Source organism: Prionailurus viverrinus, chromosome E3 (assembly GCF_022837055.1).
Source record: "Prionailurus viverrinus isolate Anna chromosome E3, UM_Priviv_1.0, whole genome shotgun sequence".
NCBI lineage: Eukaryota > Metazoa > Chordata > Mammalia > Carnivora > Felidae > Prionailurus > Prionailurus viverrinus.
This window is the reverse complement of record NC_062576.1, coordinates 21,938,974-21,958,509: the sequence shown is the minus strand read 5'-3', so window position 1 is coordinate 21,958,509 and position 19,536 is coordinate 21,938,974. Positions and strand designations below refer to the sequence as shown.

At 44.3% G+C, this 19,536-nt stretch overlaps 1 long non-coding RNA gene across 1 annotated transcript; it reads left to right on the top strand.

The window, feature by feature from the left end:
* Positions 1-12,616: 12,616 nt before the first annotated feature.
* LOC125154566 (uncharacterized) lies at positions 12,617-19,214 on the top strand. The gene is made up of 3 exons (XR_007147834.1): positions 12,617-12,787; positions 16,529-16,592; positions 18,321-19,214. It is a non-coding gene; the product is annotated as an uncharacterized LOC125154566 (long non-coding RNA).
* The last annotated feature ends 322 nt before the right edge of the window (positions 19,215-19,536 follow it).

Genomic DNA, 19,536 nt, shown 5'->3' with positions numbered 1-19,536 from the left:
TCATTCTTCTGTCTTGCTCACTTTGCTCCAGCTGCTTTGCCCTTCTGGTAATTCTTGGAACACTCCAAACTCAGCCCCTACGTCTGAGACCCTGCCACGTCTTTTCCTTTGATCATCCTTACTTCAGTCTTTTTAGACTCCATACTTATCACGTCTCAGCATGTCACCTTGCCTGAGAGCCACTCTCTGACTGTCCTGGCCTAGAATCAGTCTCCTATATTCTTTATTATAGAACTGTTGTTCCTTTATTTATTATTTAGTTGCTTGAAGACTTTTTGTATTCTCCTTCAACTAGATTATAAACTCCATGAGGGCAGGGACCATGGCTGTGTTGCCAGATTTAGCAAAACAGACAACGCAAAAGACCAGACAGGAATTATGTCAAACTTTATCACTTTGGGGAGAACTGACATCTTTACTATCTCAAGTCTTCGAATTCATGTACATGGCATGTCTCTCTGTGTATTTAGGTCTTTGATTTTCTTTCTTTCTTTTTTTTAATGTTTGCTTATTTATTTGGAGAGAGAGAAAAAGAGAGTACCAGCGGTGGGAGGGGCAGAGAAAGAGGAGAGAGAGAATCCCAAGCAGGCCCCGCTTGAGCATGGGAGCCTAGGTTCCCTGGGCTCACATCTGTGAGATCGTGACCTGAGCCAAAATCAAGAGTTGGACGCTTAAGCAGCTGAGCCACCCAGGCACCCCTTAGATCTTTGATTTTGTAAGTTTTCAGCTTTATGTAATTTCTGAACATGTTTTTTTATATTTAGATTTGTACCTATATCATTTTTTGAGCAATTATAAATGGTGTTATATTTTAAATTTTGGCTTCCATGTGCTCATTGATAGTACATAGAAATACAATTGATTTTTGTATATTTGTCTTGTATTCTGTTAACTGGCTGAATTCATTTATTAGTTCTAGTTTTTTTTGTGGATTCCTTGGGATTTTCTGTGTAGAACATCATGTCATCTGCAAATAGAGACCATTTTATTTCTTTGTTTTTAATAGTGTTATTTATTTGAGAGAGACAGAGAGAGTGGGGGAGGGACAGAGAGAGAGAGGGGGAGAGAGAGAATCCCAAGCAAGCTCCATGCTGCCAGCACAGAGCCCGATGTGGGGCTCAAACTCACGAAACCACGAGATCATGACTTGAGCTGAAACCAAGAGTCGGTCACTTAACTGACTGAATCGCCAGGTGCCCCTGTTTCTTTTCTGATTAGTATATTCCTAATTTTATTTTCTTACCTTATTGCACTGGCTAGAACTTCCAGCACTATGTTGAACAGCAGTGGTGAACAATAGCCTTGTTCTTGACTAGCTCATTTGTTTAAACACAAACCTGCAATGTTCCATGGAGAGACCAAGCATAGGTGTTAATGTTAATCTCGCAGTCAAACCAGGCCTCACAAGATACCACCTGTGTGATCTTAGAAGAGTAGCTTTTGCCTTCCCCATATTCCCTCATCCCCAAAGTTGAGATATTTGTGCCTTGGCTTTGTTAGAGGGCACACAGGATGCAGAGGTTGGGAGCTAGGTTCCCTGGGCTCGGATCCCAGCACCACCACCACTCCCAGCTGTGTGATCTCAGGCAAGTTTCTTACTCTCTGTGCATCTGTTTCCTCCTCTGTGAAGGGAGGAAAATAAGATTAACCACGTCATAAAGTTGTTGCAAAGACGGACTAAGTTGATAAGTGTAAAGTGCTTAATACCCCGCACCCAGGAAGAGCCAGGGAAGTGTTTGTTCTTGTTGTGAGGTTTGAATGAGGTTTGAACGTGTGTCAAATGCTTGGCGCAGGGCAGATGCTCAGTAAAGCTTTTTCTGACACTAAGTCTCATGCTAACTAAAAATAACTAAACAGCGCTGAAGGGCTTGTAATGAGAAGCAACAACCTCCTTCCTCTTCTCTGGAGGCAACCATTTTTACCTTTTTGAGCTATTTTCTAAATAATGAGCTCCTTTACCTGTTCCTTGATGTATCAACTTTAGATATTATCTGTTTACATCCTGAAATAATGGTTGAGGGTTTAGCTCTCTTATACTCCTATCTCCCATCCTTTTAATATAACGATATCACTGTTTATAATTCGATCACTAGCCAATACTGTTCACCGAAGAGCCAAAAGGTGTGTTGTGATTATATTTCTTTTCCTGAAAAATTTTCCTATTGCCCTTCTTTTTTTTTTTTCTTTCATTTGTACTACTTGCCTTTCTCATACACATCATTTTTTCAAGTGCTCAATCCTATCAGTTACTCTATCAGATTCACTTTTTTTCTCCCCTAGTGACTTCCATGTCTTATATTATTTTCTGTTACTGTCATGACGGTCACAAAAAAATGAGTCTTTTTCCCTTTCACCTCCAGCCTAATATCACCCCCCAGTCCCCACTGGCCGTCGTTACCTGCCTGCGTCTCTCTTTGTTCCTTTCCTTTTCTGTCCATTCTTCTGGTCATCTCACTTCTCTTTCCCGGCCATGTTCCTTCTTGGTCTATCCATGTGGCCTTCTCAACAGTCCACTCATAGTAGTAGTATTATTACTCTGTCAGTCAACTTTTGGCTCATTATAAATCAGCATTTTGAAGTGTTCTCATTTACATAGGGCACCCCAAAGATAACTTGATCCACAGCAAAAAGGGCAATTGTGCTAATGCATATGTGATTGAGGCAGAGCCCTTGCAGGGAGTAGCTAGCTAAGGGCAGCTGATTATAATGAAAGGCTTAAGTAAGGCAGAAATGCTTCAGACATGACAAGAACACAGGCTGAAAGACCTGATGATCTATTTCAGCAGAAAAATATCCATCAAAAGAGAAACCTCTCCTAAAGGAGTGCCCAGCTGAGGTGTGGGTCTTAGAAGAGCTGGATCCACATTTTAGGAGCAACAACCCACTTTGTTGACAGGTCGTAAGTCAAGAAACAAGTTTAATAAAGAATTCATTGAAAAACACTATTTCAACACCAGGCTGTAAAGGTGGCCCCAGAAGAGTAGGACTTAGGGTTTTTGAACATATTACTGGTTGATATCAGATGTTGAACTTAGAAAGGCTACTTCCCTAAGATTTATAGAGCAGTGTCCAAGCATCATGACCTTGGACCTACCCCAGAGGCCCATGCATTATCTAAAGGAATCCATTCGGACCAACTCGGTACCTATCTGGCTTTCGCTGGGTGTTCTCTGCTCGTTAATTCCTGTTGTGTACGAACTCGAATTACCTCTAGACAATGGCTCTCACACTTTCCCCACCTAACTTCCGCATGACTGTTCAAACAACCGGATGGTGTAGAAACCAATTTGACATACATTTCATATATTAAAAATAAAAAATAAAAAAAATAAAACAACCGGATGGTGGTCCCTGGAGCCCATGTTGCTTCATGGATTTAGGCTTCCACTTCACCATCTCTTGGTGTCCTAGTCATTAGTTAGGATTTTACCTCCCTCGTTCATCTTCGACCCGTCCCGTGGCCTGTGCAGCTTGAACGGACACTGCTTCTCCAGCTCCTGTTTTATTAAACCAACTGCTGATGCCGGTTCCTTGTCTGGTGTCTGAGTGGGGTCCACCCCAGGCCTTCTTTCCCTCGACCGATCCCCACTTTCCCTGATACCTAGAAGAGGGCGTCTGGCAAGTCCTCTCATTCAACCTCCCTGCGTGGCATAATAATTTCTCTTCTCTCAGAGGTGCGACCTAAGGGTCGTACTCCGAGGCCACGCCCATTATGAAACTACAGTGCGGGGCAAGGGAGGGGGAGACTCTATGTAGAAGCACACCCACCAGCTTCGGAAGTGCTCTTTGTTTCCACCTCACCTCAGTCTCATGAACTGTTGAACTTAGTTGCCTTTTCTCTCCTTCTCAATCATCCTGCCAAATAGTAGCGGAGATGAGATGACCCTGGACAGTGGGGACGGCTGGGTATTGAAATCAGCTTGTTGGGTGCTGTAGCAGAAGCGGGGGGAGTGGAACGGAGAGGTCACAGCCGATGACTTCACCGGGGTGAGTTTTGTCCTCAGTCAGCATTCATCCTCTCTATGCTTTATGCACAGTCTTTTTTGACTCCCCCAGCTCACTGGGGCCGCACACATACCTGCGTCAGCCCTGAAAGGAGCCTTCTGAGGAAACAGAAGCCCCTGAGGAAGGTTTTCCCTGGCCAGGTTCCCCTGAGACTTCTGCCATCATTGCTGCCACCATCTATTCTTCCTTCTGGTGACAGAATGCGTTATTCTCCCTGGGGAAACACTCCTTTCCCGGCACTAAGCCTGTGTTCCAGGTAGCCTATGACCCAGGTGTGCTTAATCCGGGTTCCAGTCCCTCTGGCTGTCGTGTTCACTTAGGGATGGCACGTGACCCAAGCTCATCCAATCACTTGTGATCACTCCTCCTGTCGGAAGAGTATCCTCTTTCCATTAAGGTTGTTGGGAGGATAAAACCTAAACCCAAAACTGACGTCAGCCGTCATGCTTTGATGAAGGGTCAACTTGCTTGATAAAGCAGCCCACATACAGGAAAGCAGAGTCAGGCAGAGATGGGGAGAGATGAAACTGAACTGGGTAGCCGTCATTTGAGCCCCTGGATCCAGTCGTGCCTGAAGCTGTATTTGCCACCCCTTGACTTTACAGCCATTTGAGCCAACAGTAGTCCCTCCTTAATTTTTTAAAAATTGACTGAATGCTTTTATTATTGTTATTGTTCTTATTATTATTATTATTATTTTTTTTACATAAGTCAGTTTGACTTTCTGTTAATTGCAACGCAAAGAATTCTGACTAGTACAACCGGTTATTTTATTGAAACTCCCGTACTCGGAGGAACATGTTTGCCAAGTTTTATGGTGCATTTTCAGATATTTGTTTCCCCAAAGTTCTGTCATGATGTTTTGGGATTTCTCCTCTTTTCTCTATACTCTTCCCCTCAAGGATTCTTTCTATCTCAGCGTTGGAACTATGATAGGTCACCCATGCTCCTCAGCGTCAGCAACCTATTCGGGAGTCAGAAACATACTTCACTCACATTTTCCAAAAGCAGTTGTCTTTTAGGTGGAAGAATTCACGACGTACAACTGGAAAGATACGGAGGTTTCCCATCTTATAATATCCTCAGCTTGTGAACGGGTGTACATTTTAGCAGGGAAACAACAGAAGGTGCTTCGGCTCCCAGGCCAGCCCACAAGACCAAATTCACCCCGTAGCGTAGGTGAACAATAGTGCTATCCCTGATTATCCCATAGGATCAGTCACCACTGATGGGGTTATATGGGGATAGTTCATTCAACATTCTACCCGGAGAGAGAGTAAAATCTGTTTCCCACCTGTATTCCTACCGTCTCTCACCCCCGACTGCCGGATACCGCGGCAAGGCTTCTACTAAAATTCTGGGACCTACCATTTCAGCGGGGTCCCCTGCAACTACCATTTATATGAAGAGACTCTTTGGTCTAACCCAGATCATCTTCACTGGCGTGCAAAATTCAATACATACAGAATTGAACTCACTCCTTCCTCCCCAAACTGTCACTCATATTCCCTAACGTGGTGGGACAGCTACTGGCCCAGTTGCTGAGGACAGAACCCAAGGAGTCATTTAAGTCACACATCCCCTCTTAGTTACTTGCTGTCGTCAACCAGTCGCTGCGTCCTACACGTTCTCACCTCAGATGCTCATTACTCTGTTCCTTTTTCTCCACCCCTCCAGTCACCTTCGTCATTAGGCCTTCGTAAGTTCTCATTGGGGGCTTTCGCCTCGGAAATGGTCTTGCTGCTTTTTCTGGGCTCCCTTAGTCTCAGTTGCACGCTTCGGCCCGGGAGAGTGTTCTTCAATAGGAGTCTGGTCAGATTGTGGCCTGCTGACATCCTCCGTGGCCCCTCACGGGATTTAGGCTTAGGTTCATGGCCTTGTCTTAGGACACAGGACTCCATGTGGTCTGGTTCTTGACAACTTCCCTTTTGCTTTAGCCATTTGGGGAGTGGCCACACTCATTCTTTCCATAAACATTTTTCCAGTGCCAGGGACTGTCCTTTCTTGGCACTGGGAATACAGCGGTGAACAGAAACAAAATCCCTGACCTCATGGAGCTCATTTTTTAAAAAACATTTTATTTATTTTTGAGAGAAAGAGAGCAGGCGTGGGCGGGGTACGGGGAGGGGCAGAGAGAGAGGGAGACCCAGAATCCGAGCTGTCAGCACAGAGCCCGAGGCAGGGCTCGAACCCATAGTCTGTGAAATCATGACCTGAGCTTAACCGAGTGAGCTACCCAGGCGCCCGGCATGGGGCTTCATTTTAACTGGGGATGGTGTGTGTCAGAGGCAGTAAGTACGATGGAGAGAAAGCAAGAAAGGAGTAGAGAGTGACAGGTGAGGGTGGCATAATTTTAAAGAGGGCCCTCAAGGAATAGCTCAGTGAGGAGGCGATGCTTGAACCTTGACTTGAAGAAGGTGAGGGAGCAAGCCGTGTGGATGTCTAGTGGAAGATGCTGTAAGTGCAAGGGCCCTGGGGTGATTTCAAGGATCGGTAAGAAGGCTAGCATGGGGGCGCCTGGGTGGCGCAGTCGGTTAAGCGTCCGACTTCAGCCAGGTCACGATCTCGCGGTCCGTGAGTTCGAGCCCCGCGTCAGGCTCTGGGCTGATGGCTCAGAGCCTGGAGCCTGTTTCCGATTCTGTGTCTTCCTCTCTCTCTACCCCTCCCCCGTTCATGCTCTGTCTCTCTCTGTCCCAAAAATAAATAAAAAAACGTTAAAAAAAAATTAAAAAAAAAAAAAAAAAGAAGGCTAGCATGGCTAGAACACAACGGGAGAGTGAGAGGGAGTGGGTTCAGGCGGATCACGTTGGGTCTCGTAGACCCTTCATTGTAGCTCCTTTGTTATCCTGAGTGAGATGCAAAACCACTGGATTGCCCTGATCCTAAGAGCAATGTGCTCTGAACTTATGTCTTAAAAATGAATGATTTGTTCCCTAGAATGTGTCACAACTCCTCCTCCACCCTGACTGTGATTGACATTGTTCTCCCTGCTGGCAACAGCCCTCCTCACGTCTTCGTTTCTCTGAGTCACCTCTTCATCGGGACCTTCCCTTACCCTGAAGGTCGACGTAGGTGCATCTCTCGGGTCCTCATAGCCCCGCCATTAGATGTGTTTACGGATTGAGGAAGTGAATGAATAAAGGTGCAAATCTGGTGGAAAGTGAAGAGTGCCACGGATGCCAGGAGGAGGCAGAGAAGCAGACGCTCCTCTTAATAACTAACATTTCCCGAGCTCGCTATCTGCCGAGCGTTACACTAAGTGCGTCCCACGGATCGTGTCGTTTAGTGCTCTTCTGCTATTGATGCTGTTTCGAAACCCATTTCACAAGGAGGAGACTGATCACGGAGAGGTGAAGTGACTTATCTCAGGTCCTATACCCGGCAAGGGATGGAGATGGGACTTGAACCAGGCAGTCAGGGTCCAGTGGGACTTCATACCCGGCTAAGGGGAAGTAATTCATTTTTCCGTGGGCTTGCTTTCTGGAAGATCGCTGAGCCACATAAAAACTACGGAAAGCGGGTCTGGACAACCGAACTGCTACAAAAGTCCAGGACAGGCAGTATATCCAGCTTATTCTGGGTGGCACCTTGTTGCTTCTCTGAGACAGCGTCTGCACAAGTCAAGGTAGAAAGAAGTGTTCTCACCAGAGGCAGTGGGAGAACTAGGTGGAGCCTTTAAGAGCAGGGCTTTGTGTCAGGTAGACCTGGAGGTGGCTCCAGCCACCCCCCCCCCCCAGTTGTCACCTGTGGGACTTGGGGAAGTAACTAAGATACCCTGGACTCAGCTCCCTCATCTGTAGAATGGGAATGTGATTATTTGTACGGATTACATTTGATGAGTCTGATAAAGATCCTCCAGTCCCCAGCTCATGGCTCTTCATGTGTTTTCTCCAGTTCTCCTGTCTCACAGCAAGACGGCCAGCAGACCCAGCCCTAGCAGCCAGCCTGCCCCATCTTTTTTTTTTTAATTTTTTAAAATGTTTATTTATTTTTGAAGGAGAGAGAGACAGAGTGTGAGTGGGGGAGGGGCAGAGAGCGAGGGAGACAGAGAATCTGAAGCAGGCTCCAGGCTCCGAGCTGTCAGCACAGAGCCCAATGCAGGGTTCGATCCTACAACCCTGGGATCGTGACCCGAGCGGAAATCAAGAGCCAGACGCTCAACCGACTGAGCCACCCAGGTGCCTCTTCTAAACTATCGTTTTAATGGAAAGAAAGGAGTATCTACTGGGGGTTCACGCAGAACGTCACAAAAACGTAGAGAGGTGGCCTTGGGATAACTGAGGCACGGTGACGTTATGTGATGTGCTCCTACTCACACACGGGATTGAGGCAGAGCTAAGCCGGGGTCCTGGAGTTGTCTGACCCTGGGACCAAATCGTTTCCTGCCTGCCCAGTGGCATCAGATAGAGGAGGCTCCTGCTGGCCCGATGAGCGAGGCTGCCCCAGGGGCTAACGCTGTCAGACAAGTACTTTGATTAGCTTCTCCAGTGGCCAGTGATACAAACCCACTATCAACTGGCTTACATTAAGAAAAAAATGTCCTAGAAGGGACACTGGGATGTTTGACATAAGAAAAAACAAACAGTTAGAACCTGGGCAGGCTGCAAGCAGGATCTGTCGAGTCATTGAGATGCCACAGAGCTGTCTCTTGTCTCGTTCCCAGGTCACATATTCCCACCTCTATTTGCTGGTCGGTATGTATGCTTCGTACTTTTTCAAGAGACTGGCTCTGTCTGCTTTTACAATCCCGGCGGACCCTGAACTCCCAAGTTACAGGTCTAGCATCCAAACAGCTTCCCATATTCCCTAGCATCTATCCCTAATATCCTCAGCTCCAAAGAGAGAAGAGATCTGTCCCAAGCTGAACCTGTGTCCACACTGACCCACTGAACTATGCTGCGAACCAGGGCCAAGTAGGCAAGTCAATTTGACTGAAGTCCAAAAGGGAAAAGGTAGTTCTCAGAGAAGAGGGTGGGTCAGGGGCTCTTGGGTCAGTTATGCTAGAAAAAAGTTCTAAGTAAAATAAATGACAATGAACTGATCATGAATACGAACACCTAAAATATTTTTTTAAAAGCAAAATTTTAAAGAATATGAACACCTTTATATGATTTAGCATTTTTCTTTATACAGGTAAGCTGCTCAGAATGAAATTGAATCTAACCCCAATTGTACCACTAGGACTCAAAAGAAGGATACATTTCTAAACCTGAAATTCTACAAGATTGCAATCAGCTCCTGTGGTTTGAACTTCAGAGAGTCTACAAAGTCAATAGTCTTTACAGGGGACTGTCGTCCTAGTTCCCGAAAAGCCTCTGATGCCTCCTTTCATTTCTTTCACTTCTAAATTTTCTATTTTTTTTTGTTTTTTTACTGTTTATTTATTTTTGAGACAGAGAGAGAGAGAGAGAGAGGGAGACACAGAGTGCAAGTTGGGGAGGGCAGAGAGAGAGGGAGACACGGAATCTGAAGCAGGCTCCAGGCTCTGAGCTGTCAGCACAGAGCCTGTCCCAGGGGCTCGAACTCACGAACTGCCAAGATCAGACCTGCTTCCTAATTTTCTAATTACCATTAGTACCCATAGCATCCTGCCTTCTCTGAGACTTCTTTCCAAGAAGAAGTGATTCCTCACTAATCGTTTCCTTTTTCAGCAGATCGGCATAAGCTGGAAAAGGAAGAGAGGCATGTTTCCGTAATCTCGATGCCTTTCTTCCTAAAACTCCACTGCCTCTACTCAACACCAAGTATTTATTTATTATTTATTATTTTATTTATTTTTATTTATTATTGAGCACCTGTGAGGTGCCACGACTTGCAACGGAGGCAGGTTCTAGTGGCTGCTGTTTTATTATCTTGCTGCCCTGATAACAGATCTTCTTAAAGGACAGAGTCGCATTTTCTCAGGCTTTCTAAAGAACATATTAAAAATTAGCTGGGGCGCCTGGGTGGTTCAGTCGGTTAAGCGTCTGACTCTTGGTTTTCGGCTCAGGTCATGATCTCGTGGTTTCATGAGTTTGAGCCCTGAGTGGGGCTCTGCAGCACAGAACCTGCTTGGGATTCTTTCTCTCTCTCTCTCTCTCTCTCTCTCTCTCTCTCTCTCTCTCTCTCTGTTCCCCGTCGGCCCCCTCACCTGCACTGTTTCTGTCTCTCTCAAAATAAATAAATACAGTTAAAAAATATTTAAGCTAGGTTATACATGGATATCTCCAAATATGGATCTGGAAAATTCAAAATGAGTTGAAGATTTAATACAGGTTGCTTCCCCTCCACCCCCTTTTAAAGCATATACCAGAATTTCTTCAGCTTACATGTTTTCAGTACTCTTGGACTGATGACATGGTTTATACAGCAGGTTATGAGTCCGAAAGTATGTTGTTCCCTCTCATAAGCTAACTTGTAATTGAACCTTAGCTGAAGTGTGTACCAAACTAACACTTCCTGTTAAGGATGTTGGAAAGTAGTAACGCATTCTTTGATTGAGCCAGCTGAGACGGTTTTGGGGGGAGAGACGGCTGGGGTCTGAGATGCGCCCGCTTCCTGTTTGTGTGTTTGATCCTGGAGCAAAGGCCAGCCTTCAGGACAGCTGCTGGAGCACCCCAATCCACGTTTGCTCACGAGTTTCTTTTGGTCAGGAGAAGAACACCATGAACTCTCCCAGTCTCCTTGCTGAGAGGGGAAGGATGCTGCAAAACCTGGCTTGTTGCCAAACCTCCTGGAAATGTCTATTTACCGTGCTTTGCAGAGAGATGTCGATGATTGAATAATGATGCTTGAGTTCTTGACTGCAGCCTGTGGGGGATGCCTCTCTCGTTTGCCACCTGAAAAGCTGCAATTACCAAAATTGCTTATAATGCCTCTCTTTTAGGAGTTCCTATTAGGAACCCCTTCAGGAAAATTCGTGCATGCATTCATTCATTTCTGTCTCCTCATGGCCCGTTTGAGCAGACCCGTTCTACCGAAGCGCAACGACCCTGCCTACCAGAAAAGACAACTCATAAATTTGGATGGCTAAGACGAGCTGATCACCTGGGATGAACCCAGTGGCATGCTGGGAGGTGTTTGGCAGACAGCCTGCTGAAAAAAGTTGAAAGCTCTGATTTGTAGTGTTTGCCGATGTCCCTGGTGTAAAGACGGTCTCCGTGGCTGAGTTCGAGCCACCAGTATGATGCCATTTGAAGGCGGATCTGGTGGGAAGTTGTGTGCCATGGCCCCCGTGGGTCCTATGAGCTGGCTGTGTGTGCGCTACACCCAGATGTTCACACCCCTGCTGCTGATCTTCTTTTCCTCCTCCCCCCTCCCCTCCCCTCCTTCTTTTCTGACCTCTTAACCCCAGCATTTGCTTTCTTCTCCCTTCCTTGTTCCTGGTTTGAACTCTTAACCTGTTCTGCAGCCCTGACTCAGTTCTCACCTCTGGCTCCTTTGGATTTCTTGTGTGTGATGTCCTCTTTCCAGCCCGTGGGGCTCTCCCTCCTCCTGGCCGGCTGCTGCTCCGGCACTTGCCATTTCAGGACTCGTGGACAGAAACTCCTTCCCAAAGGCTCCACTCTGGGAAGCCAAGTCCCTGCTCTCATTCACAAGGCAGACAGGCTGCGGCTCCCGCAACACAAGCTGGGGGTGGTGGCGAGGGCAACATTCACAACGGACAGCACGGCCATTATCAAGCGAGGGGACTGCGTCAAGGGCACGCCCAAATTCGGATCTCCACCCTGCCGCTTCTTCTTGTATTATCCTGGGCATGGTACTCATCTTGCTGTTTCTGGCTTCTCATCTTTAGCACAGAGGGCCTCATTGGGCTAGTCCTTGATGGAACAGATTTATATTTATAAAGTGCTTACAATAGCGCCAATCACCCAGTATGTGTCGTGCAAATGGTTGTTAAATAAATGAGACCCATTCCACAAATATTTACTGGGTACCTAGTTTGGGCCAAGTGCATGTAGGAGGGATTGTGGGCACTTTGGAGACCGAAACGGTTTCTTCTCTTCGCTGTTCCCAGTGTAGCTCAGGGAGGGGACGTAACGTGTATACACAAATTGCCTTGATGGAAAGAAGAGAGGAAAATAACAATTATGGAGAATTATGTGGTAGATACTGTGATAGGGACTTAATGTCCATTATTTTACTTAATATAATTTGGTTATTATGTAAGAGATATCATCTTTATAACATTTACATTAAAAAATTATTAGAAAGACCATGGGGCCCCTGGGTGGCTCAGTCGGTTAAGTGCCCACTTCAGCTCAGGTCACGATCTCACAGTTCGTGGGTTCCAGCCCCCCCCCCCCCCCCCCCCCCCCCGTCAGGCTCTGTGCTGACAGCTCAGAGCCTGGAGCCTGCTTCAGATTCTGGGTCTCCCTCTCTCTCTACTCCTCCCCTGCTCACGCTCTGTCTCTCTCTGTCTCTCAAAAATGAGTAAATGTTAAAATATTTTTAAAAATTATTAGAAAGACCAAACATTTAAAATCATCTGCCTGCATCTTTTTCATGGATTATCAACAGTTCCTTTTGATTATACAGTTTTGTTTTGTTTTTTTTCCTGATGGGGCATTCATGTTTTTAAATGAATTTTTCCTTTTATTATGGATATTTCAAACATACACAAGATAGACGCAATGATACAACGAACTCCTAGGTACCTGTCATCCAACCTCAATCATTATCAACCGACGGATGATAATTGTTTTGATTTGTTCATCTCCCTGCTCACTTCCCCCATCTAAGTTACGAAAAAGGAAGATTCCAGACATCCTGTCGTTCCATCGGCACCGTTCTCATTTTACAGGTGAGCAAAGGGAAGCTTAGAGACTTCAGACGATTTGGTGAAGGTCACACAGCTAATAAGTGGCAAAGCCGGGACCCAAACCTTGCTCTGTTTTACTCCAAAGCTTTTAACTGGAATGCTAAAATTTAAGAGAGGCTACAAGAGCTCAAGGGAGGGAAGAAAATGGGAGTTTAGAAGGGAATCCGAGACGGCTTTGCAAAGAAATGGCACTTTAGGCCATAAAGCGGAGGTAGAGACTTTTCAGAGAAATGAAGAGCTTGCATTAAGGCACAGAGGAAAGCGATTGTGCGTTGAGCAGTGGGTTTGAAGAGTATTATTATTTAATGCGTGGCAAGCAGGTTAACTCGATCAGAATCCTCCAAGGGGAGGGCCTTGTTTAAAATGCTGATTGCTGGGACCCCACCTTGAGGGAGGGACTGACTGTGGTTTGGGGCGTCCAGATCTATTTTTAAGAAGCTTCCCTGGAGTGTCTGATGTGCTCTGCAGTTTGAGGACCGCATGGCCGCATTAGGCGCATTAGGCAGGACCAGCAGGACTCTGGAGATAATCACTCAGCAATTTGGCTTTTGTTTTCCACTGTCTGTTCAAATCCATTCCATAGCCCTGAGGGAAATCCCAGAGAAGCCCCACGAAGTTCCAGGTCATTGTTAATCAGGTCTCCACTCATCTCAAGCCGAAGAAGAGTTTTATTTCAGCAAATACATCCCATGCAATACTTCAAATTCAGCCGAAAGATTTTTGCAAGGAGAGTGAAAGCCTAGGCCATGCTTGGGCTGGCAGTCTACGTTGGGGAAGCAGAAAGCAGGGATCTTTTTCTCCCCCTGGTTCAGACTTCTCCCCTTGTCCCACTCATCAGATTGCTTCCAAATTTTCCAGAGCGGCAGTGGAAGGAGGGACAGTGTCAGGTATAGAAAAAAATGCTTTCTTTTACTTTAGCACTGCTCTCTGGAGAATCAACTATTTTGGTTTTGCAGATTCCTAAATTGGTCTTCGTATGTGTTTGTCCTGTTATTCAGCTTTGATGCCGAGTTTTTAATTTTAGCAAGCCATTATTTAAATTTCCAAGAGTTCTGCTTATTTTTATGGTTGGCAGCCTAATTTTGATTTAAGAATGTGACATCGACTTAAATAGCTCTTAGTACATTCATTAACTATACTCACGTCCGAGTTCTCTTTGGATTCCCGTGTTAACTTTACTTCATTTGGTGTTAGTTTCTCTTTTACTCAGCCTCCTACCTCTCTTTCGTGCTGTTTGCCTCAACTGTTTGGTTGTCTGGATTGATCGGTGTGGGTCTTCCAGTGCAACTGAAAATCACTGGCTCAGGCAGTGAAAGTGGATTATGATCACAGGGGATTTGTCGTGGGAATACATAAGGACAACTGAGTTTTCCTGAAAGAATGCAGAAGATGCTTGCATTCTGGGCAAGGGGACTCCTTATCTATTGGGCCATCTGGAAGCGCCTGGAGGCACTGATTTGCTTCTCGCTCAAGCCCTAATCCTTCCTCATGGGATCCACCTGTGGCAGACCCCCTACTGCATAAAGAGGAATGTTCTTTTACCCGGAGAATCAATAACGCAAGGATGATTCAATATTAGGTTATCTAAATTACCATGTTAATAAATCAAGGGAGAAAAACCATACAATTTAGACAAATGCAAAAACACATTTAGTAAATTTCAAAGTCCAATGCTGATATTAAACATTTGGTTACATTACAAAAATGGACATATACCCAACACGACAAAATATGTAAAATTCACGCACCTTTGTACACATAGCAAAAAAAGTCGTTTTTCTTCACAGTAAAACATGAAAGGGAAGGGAAAAAAATTACACCTACAGTCACCACTATTAATATCTTTTTAGTATATAGGTAATAAATGTTATATATAAAATTTAAAAATAACAGAAACATACAGTGGAAATTGAAAGTCCCTCCTCCCATCATATCATGCTCAGGGAATAACCGATATGAGTATTTTGATGACTTTTCCCCAAATTTTACTTTCTTTAGCAAATAGTAAGACTCATAATGTTTTTCAGACGGATTACAAAATAGGATCAAAGAAGCAGCCAACGCACTTAGACAGGAGTGTAGAGTAGCATGATAGTTTCAATTCAGGACACGAAGCTGTTGTTGTTTTTAAATTCAAATCTATTTTTTTTTGAAGTTTTTGTTTTAATTCCAGTTAGTTAACATACAGTATGACCTTCGTCTCAGGTGTACTGTTTAGAGATTCAACACGGTCATACACTGGGTGTTCATCACAGCAGGTGCACTCCTTAATCCCTAGCATTGGTTTCACCCATCTCCCCACCCACCTCCCTTCTCAGAACCGTCAGTTTGTTCTCTATAGTTAACATTCTGTTTCTTTCTCTCTCTCTCTCTCTCTCACTCTCTCTCTTACCACCACCCCCCCCCCCGCCAACGTTGTTATTTACAGATGTTTCAATTATTTATTGATGTGTAACAAACCACACCAAGACTCTGTGGCTTAAGATAACAACCCTTTTATTTGCTCAAGATTCTGCCAGTTGGAATGGTTCTTTCTCCTCTCTCTTTCCATGTGGTCCCTCCAGCAGGGGAACCAGACTTCTTACAGAGTAGATCCAGACTCACAAAAGCACAACAGTGGAACCTTCTAGGCCTCCTTAATTCTTGGCACAGTGGAGTGCCATCTCCACTGCAGTCCATTGATTAAAAGGAAGTCACAGGCCCAGTGCAGAATCAATGGCAAGGGACTACACAAGGATGTGAATACCAAGAGGCGTGGTTTGTCGGGACCACAGTTTAACAGACTGCCACCGCAGATGATACGCTTTTGGTTATAGACAACCCAAAAGAATCAACTGGAAGGTAATTAGTAAGAATAGGAGAGCTCAGTGAAATGACCGGCAACAGAGCAGTTAACAACAATTATACACCTGGGGGGGCCCCCGAGTGGCTCAGTCAGTTGGGCGTCCGATTTCAGCTCAGGTCATGATCTCACGGTCCATGAGTTTGAGCCCCGTGTCGGGCTCTGTGCTGACAGCTCAGAGCCTAGAGCCTGCTTCCGATTCTGTGTCTCCCTCTCTCTCTGCCCCTCCCCGACTCACACTCTGTCTCACTCTCTCTCTCGAAAATAAATACACATTTAAAAAAAATTTTTTTAAATTAATTATATACCTAAGCAATGTTGCAAAGTTTAATAAAATCAGAGATAGTATTTACCATGAAAAGTTTACCATAGTTATTTTTCATGAACATTTATTTAGCCACTACCACATAATGAGTATTATGCCAGGCTCTGGCGATATAGAGGGACACAGAATAGACACAGATTTAACCCTCATGAAACTTACAGTCTAGAGAATTGGACATACATTAAACAAAGTCGCAGAGGTAGGAGAGAACTGGTGCATTAGTTAGCTATTGCTGTGATGAATGCTGTGTAACAAATAGCTCCCAGGTCTTAGTGGCCTAAAAAAATAAATACCTATTGTTCTGCTCAAGAGTGTCTATCGCTGGTGAATGCTAGTTTTGCATACAGGGTGGGCTCAGGTCTGTTCCACTCATGTCTCCATGTGAGACCAGCAGCTAATTAGAGTGCTCTCCTGTCAGATGACAGAAATCCAAGCCAAACTGTGCCTGCCCATTTAAAACCTCTGTTTGCACTGTTTACTTACATTGTGTTGGCTAAAGCAAATCACATTGCCGATTCCAATAGCAATGAGACTAAGATGTCTAATTCTATTACAGGGAGGAAGTGAAGAAATAGACATGATGACCTAATCAACCACCATCAGTAATTTCAAAAACCGAGGTGAGTCCACTGGGGCTTGGGTGTCATGAATGAGGACAGTGGTGGGATATTTAAGGTTGAAGTGATTGATGGTACAGGCCAGATCGTTTACAGCCTTGTTGGCCTTGCTAAGGACGTTGAATTGCATCTAAGTGCAATGCAAGGCCACTGGGGCTTTCAAGCATGAGAGTGATTTGGTCAATTTACCTTTTAAAAAAATGCTGCTGTGTAAAGAATGGAAGAAGAAGAGAGAACATAAAATAGTTATCGCGTTATTGTAATGAGTTAAGATGGTGGCTTGGTGTGGACAAGGAGACTGATAGTGTAGATGAGGAGAGGTCAAGGCGTTGAGATATGGTATCCTTAGATTTGGTCAGGAGTTGGACGTGAGGTCGAAGGAGAACTCAGGAATGACTCAGGTGCTGGACAACGGCACCAGGTGAATACAGGTGCCCCAATTGCACCGGGGAGGATCTGGCAAAGGAACAGAATGTGACGAGGTAGATAAAAAGTTCAGTTTTGGAGATACTGAATTCCATATTCTTGTGAGACAATAGCCATAAATATCTAGGGATAAACTTAACAAGCATTGTGAAGGATCTATATGAATAAAACTATAAACCTCTATTGAGGGCCATAAAAGAAGATTTGAATCAATGGAGTGTCAAACCTTGCACTTGAATAGGAAGACTCAAAATTGTAGAGATGTCAATTTTCACTAGATAAATCTATAAATTCAATGCAATTTCAATCAAAATTTCAATAGCATTTTTTTTTTCTTCAGAACTGGTAGTGATTACCAGGGACATTCTCTAGAAGAAGAGTAATGAGAAGTAACCTTCTCCATTATATATTAAAATACATTATCAAACAACAAAATTTATAACAGCAGAACATAGACCGAGGGGGTGCACTGATAGCTCAATGGCATGGAATAAAGTGTGGAAATACGGATCCAGGAACGGATGAGGATTTAGTATGTTACCAGGATAGCATATCCAGGTGGTGGGAGAAGAGACTCTTCAGTAAGTGGCTTAAAGGCAACTGGATAGCTGTTTGGACAGAAAAAGAGACAAGGCAGCATCCATGAAGCTCTACTTTTCTCTTTTTCTCTGCTGTGTACTATTCTATTTCAGTATAGCATGGGTTAGTAAGTTATATTCCTATCGATGTGCTTTTAGGCTCTTCCTTTTTGTTATAAACAATAACGTGAAGAGATAATTCTTATATAGCATCTTGGGACAAATGTGTGAATTGTTCTCTAGTGCAGATGCAGAGATGTGAAATTGCTGGTTCAGAATTGCACGTACTTTTTTTTTTTTTTTTTTAAATGTATGTTCTCGGGTTGGAGCCCCCAACCCGGGGCTTGAACTCAAGACCCTGAGATCAAGACCTGAGCTGAGATCAAGAGTTGGACGCTTAACCAACTGAGTCACCCAGGCACGCCTACTCCCCCCCAACTCCTTACTATTATTAAGATTTAAGCTTAATTTTTTTAATGTTTATTTATTTTTGAGAGAGAGAAAGAGTGCAAGCGGGGAGGGGGACAGAGAGAGAGGGAGACACAGAATCCAAAGCAGGCTCCAGGCTCCGAGCTGTCAGCGCAGAGCCCGACGCGGGGCTCGAACTCACAGACCGTGAGATCGTGACCTGAGGCGAAGTTGGACACTTAACCGACTGAGCCACCCAGGTGCTCTGTTATTATTATTTTTTATTAAGGACTGCTTCATTTCCATTTTGAAATCCCAGACGAACTCCAGCAACAGGGGACAAGAAAACAGGCATGAAATAAGCTCAAATAAAATGGATGGATCAAGTTAATAAAAATAAAAGCAGAAATAAATGAAACAAACAAACAAGGAACAATAGTTGAGATGATCAATAAAAGCCAAAGCCGGAGGTTCTGAAAGAATGATACGCACGTACCAACTTCCTGCACGTATGATGAAGGCAAAGAGAGAAGACACAACGTGATATGATGCAGGACGAGAGGGCACGGACACAGAGGAGATTCTTAGAATTAGGAGACTTCTTCGTGCAGCATCCTAGCTGAAGTCAGAGGGTGAGGTAAGAACCGCAAATAAGGAAAGTTGCCGGAGAAATTCTTTTGTCAGCTGGGCTGATGTTGGAGGTAGATACGCTCTTGCAAAAATCTAACGATTTTTCTTCGGCTTTGAATCCCATCGTTATTTTTTTGGTTCATGGCCGACTTATATGAAAAATGTCTTTAAACTATTGAATTACCCTCAGAGCGAGATGCTCAAAGGTAGAAACGGACTGACTGCGTGGATAGCAGTCACGTCTTGCTCGTGTGAGGCATAACTTCTTTAACTGGAATAACAAGAGGAATTATGCACGTGGTTTAAATTGTTAGGCTCCCTTTTCCCTTCTTTTCTTTAAAAAGATTTTTTAAAAAATGTAATAGAGCATACATAGCAAATTCACATAATAAATGTATGAATGATATGATCCAGCTATATAACTTCATACCCATCCATTTGAAAACCTAGATAAAATGGACACAAATGTCAAGGAAATTATAAGTTACCAAAAATTGGTACAAGAAAGCCAATAGAAAACACTGGTGGTTAAAGTGGTTAAAGGCCCATCTACCAATGTGCCCCTCCCTCCCTATCACCCAATACTCAAGCCTTTTGTAGTTATAAGTCAAGTTCTGCCAAATCTCGGAGGGGAGCTCGCTCACATCTTATATTTCAGAGCTTAGAAAAACACAGGGACCCACCAATATTATTTTGTAAGGCTAGTTTATTTCTGATTTCAAGACAAGAAACTACAATTACAGGCTAATCTCACTTATGAATGTAGAGGCCAGAACTCTAAATAATACCAGATAATTGAATCTAGTCGTGTATTAAAAGAATAATAGATCTTGATCAAGTAGGATTTATCTGAGAAATTCAAGTTGGGGAATCAATGGAGATATCAATGTACCTTACTGTATTTA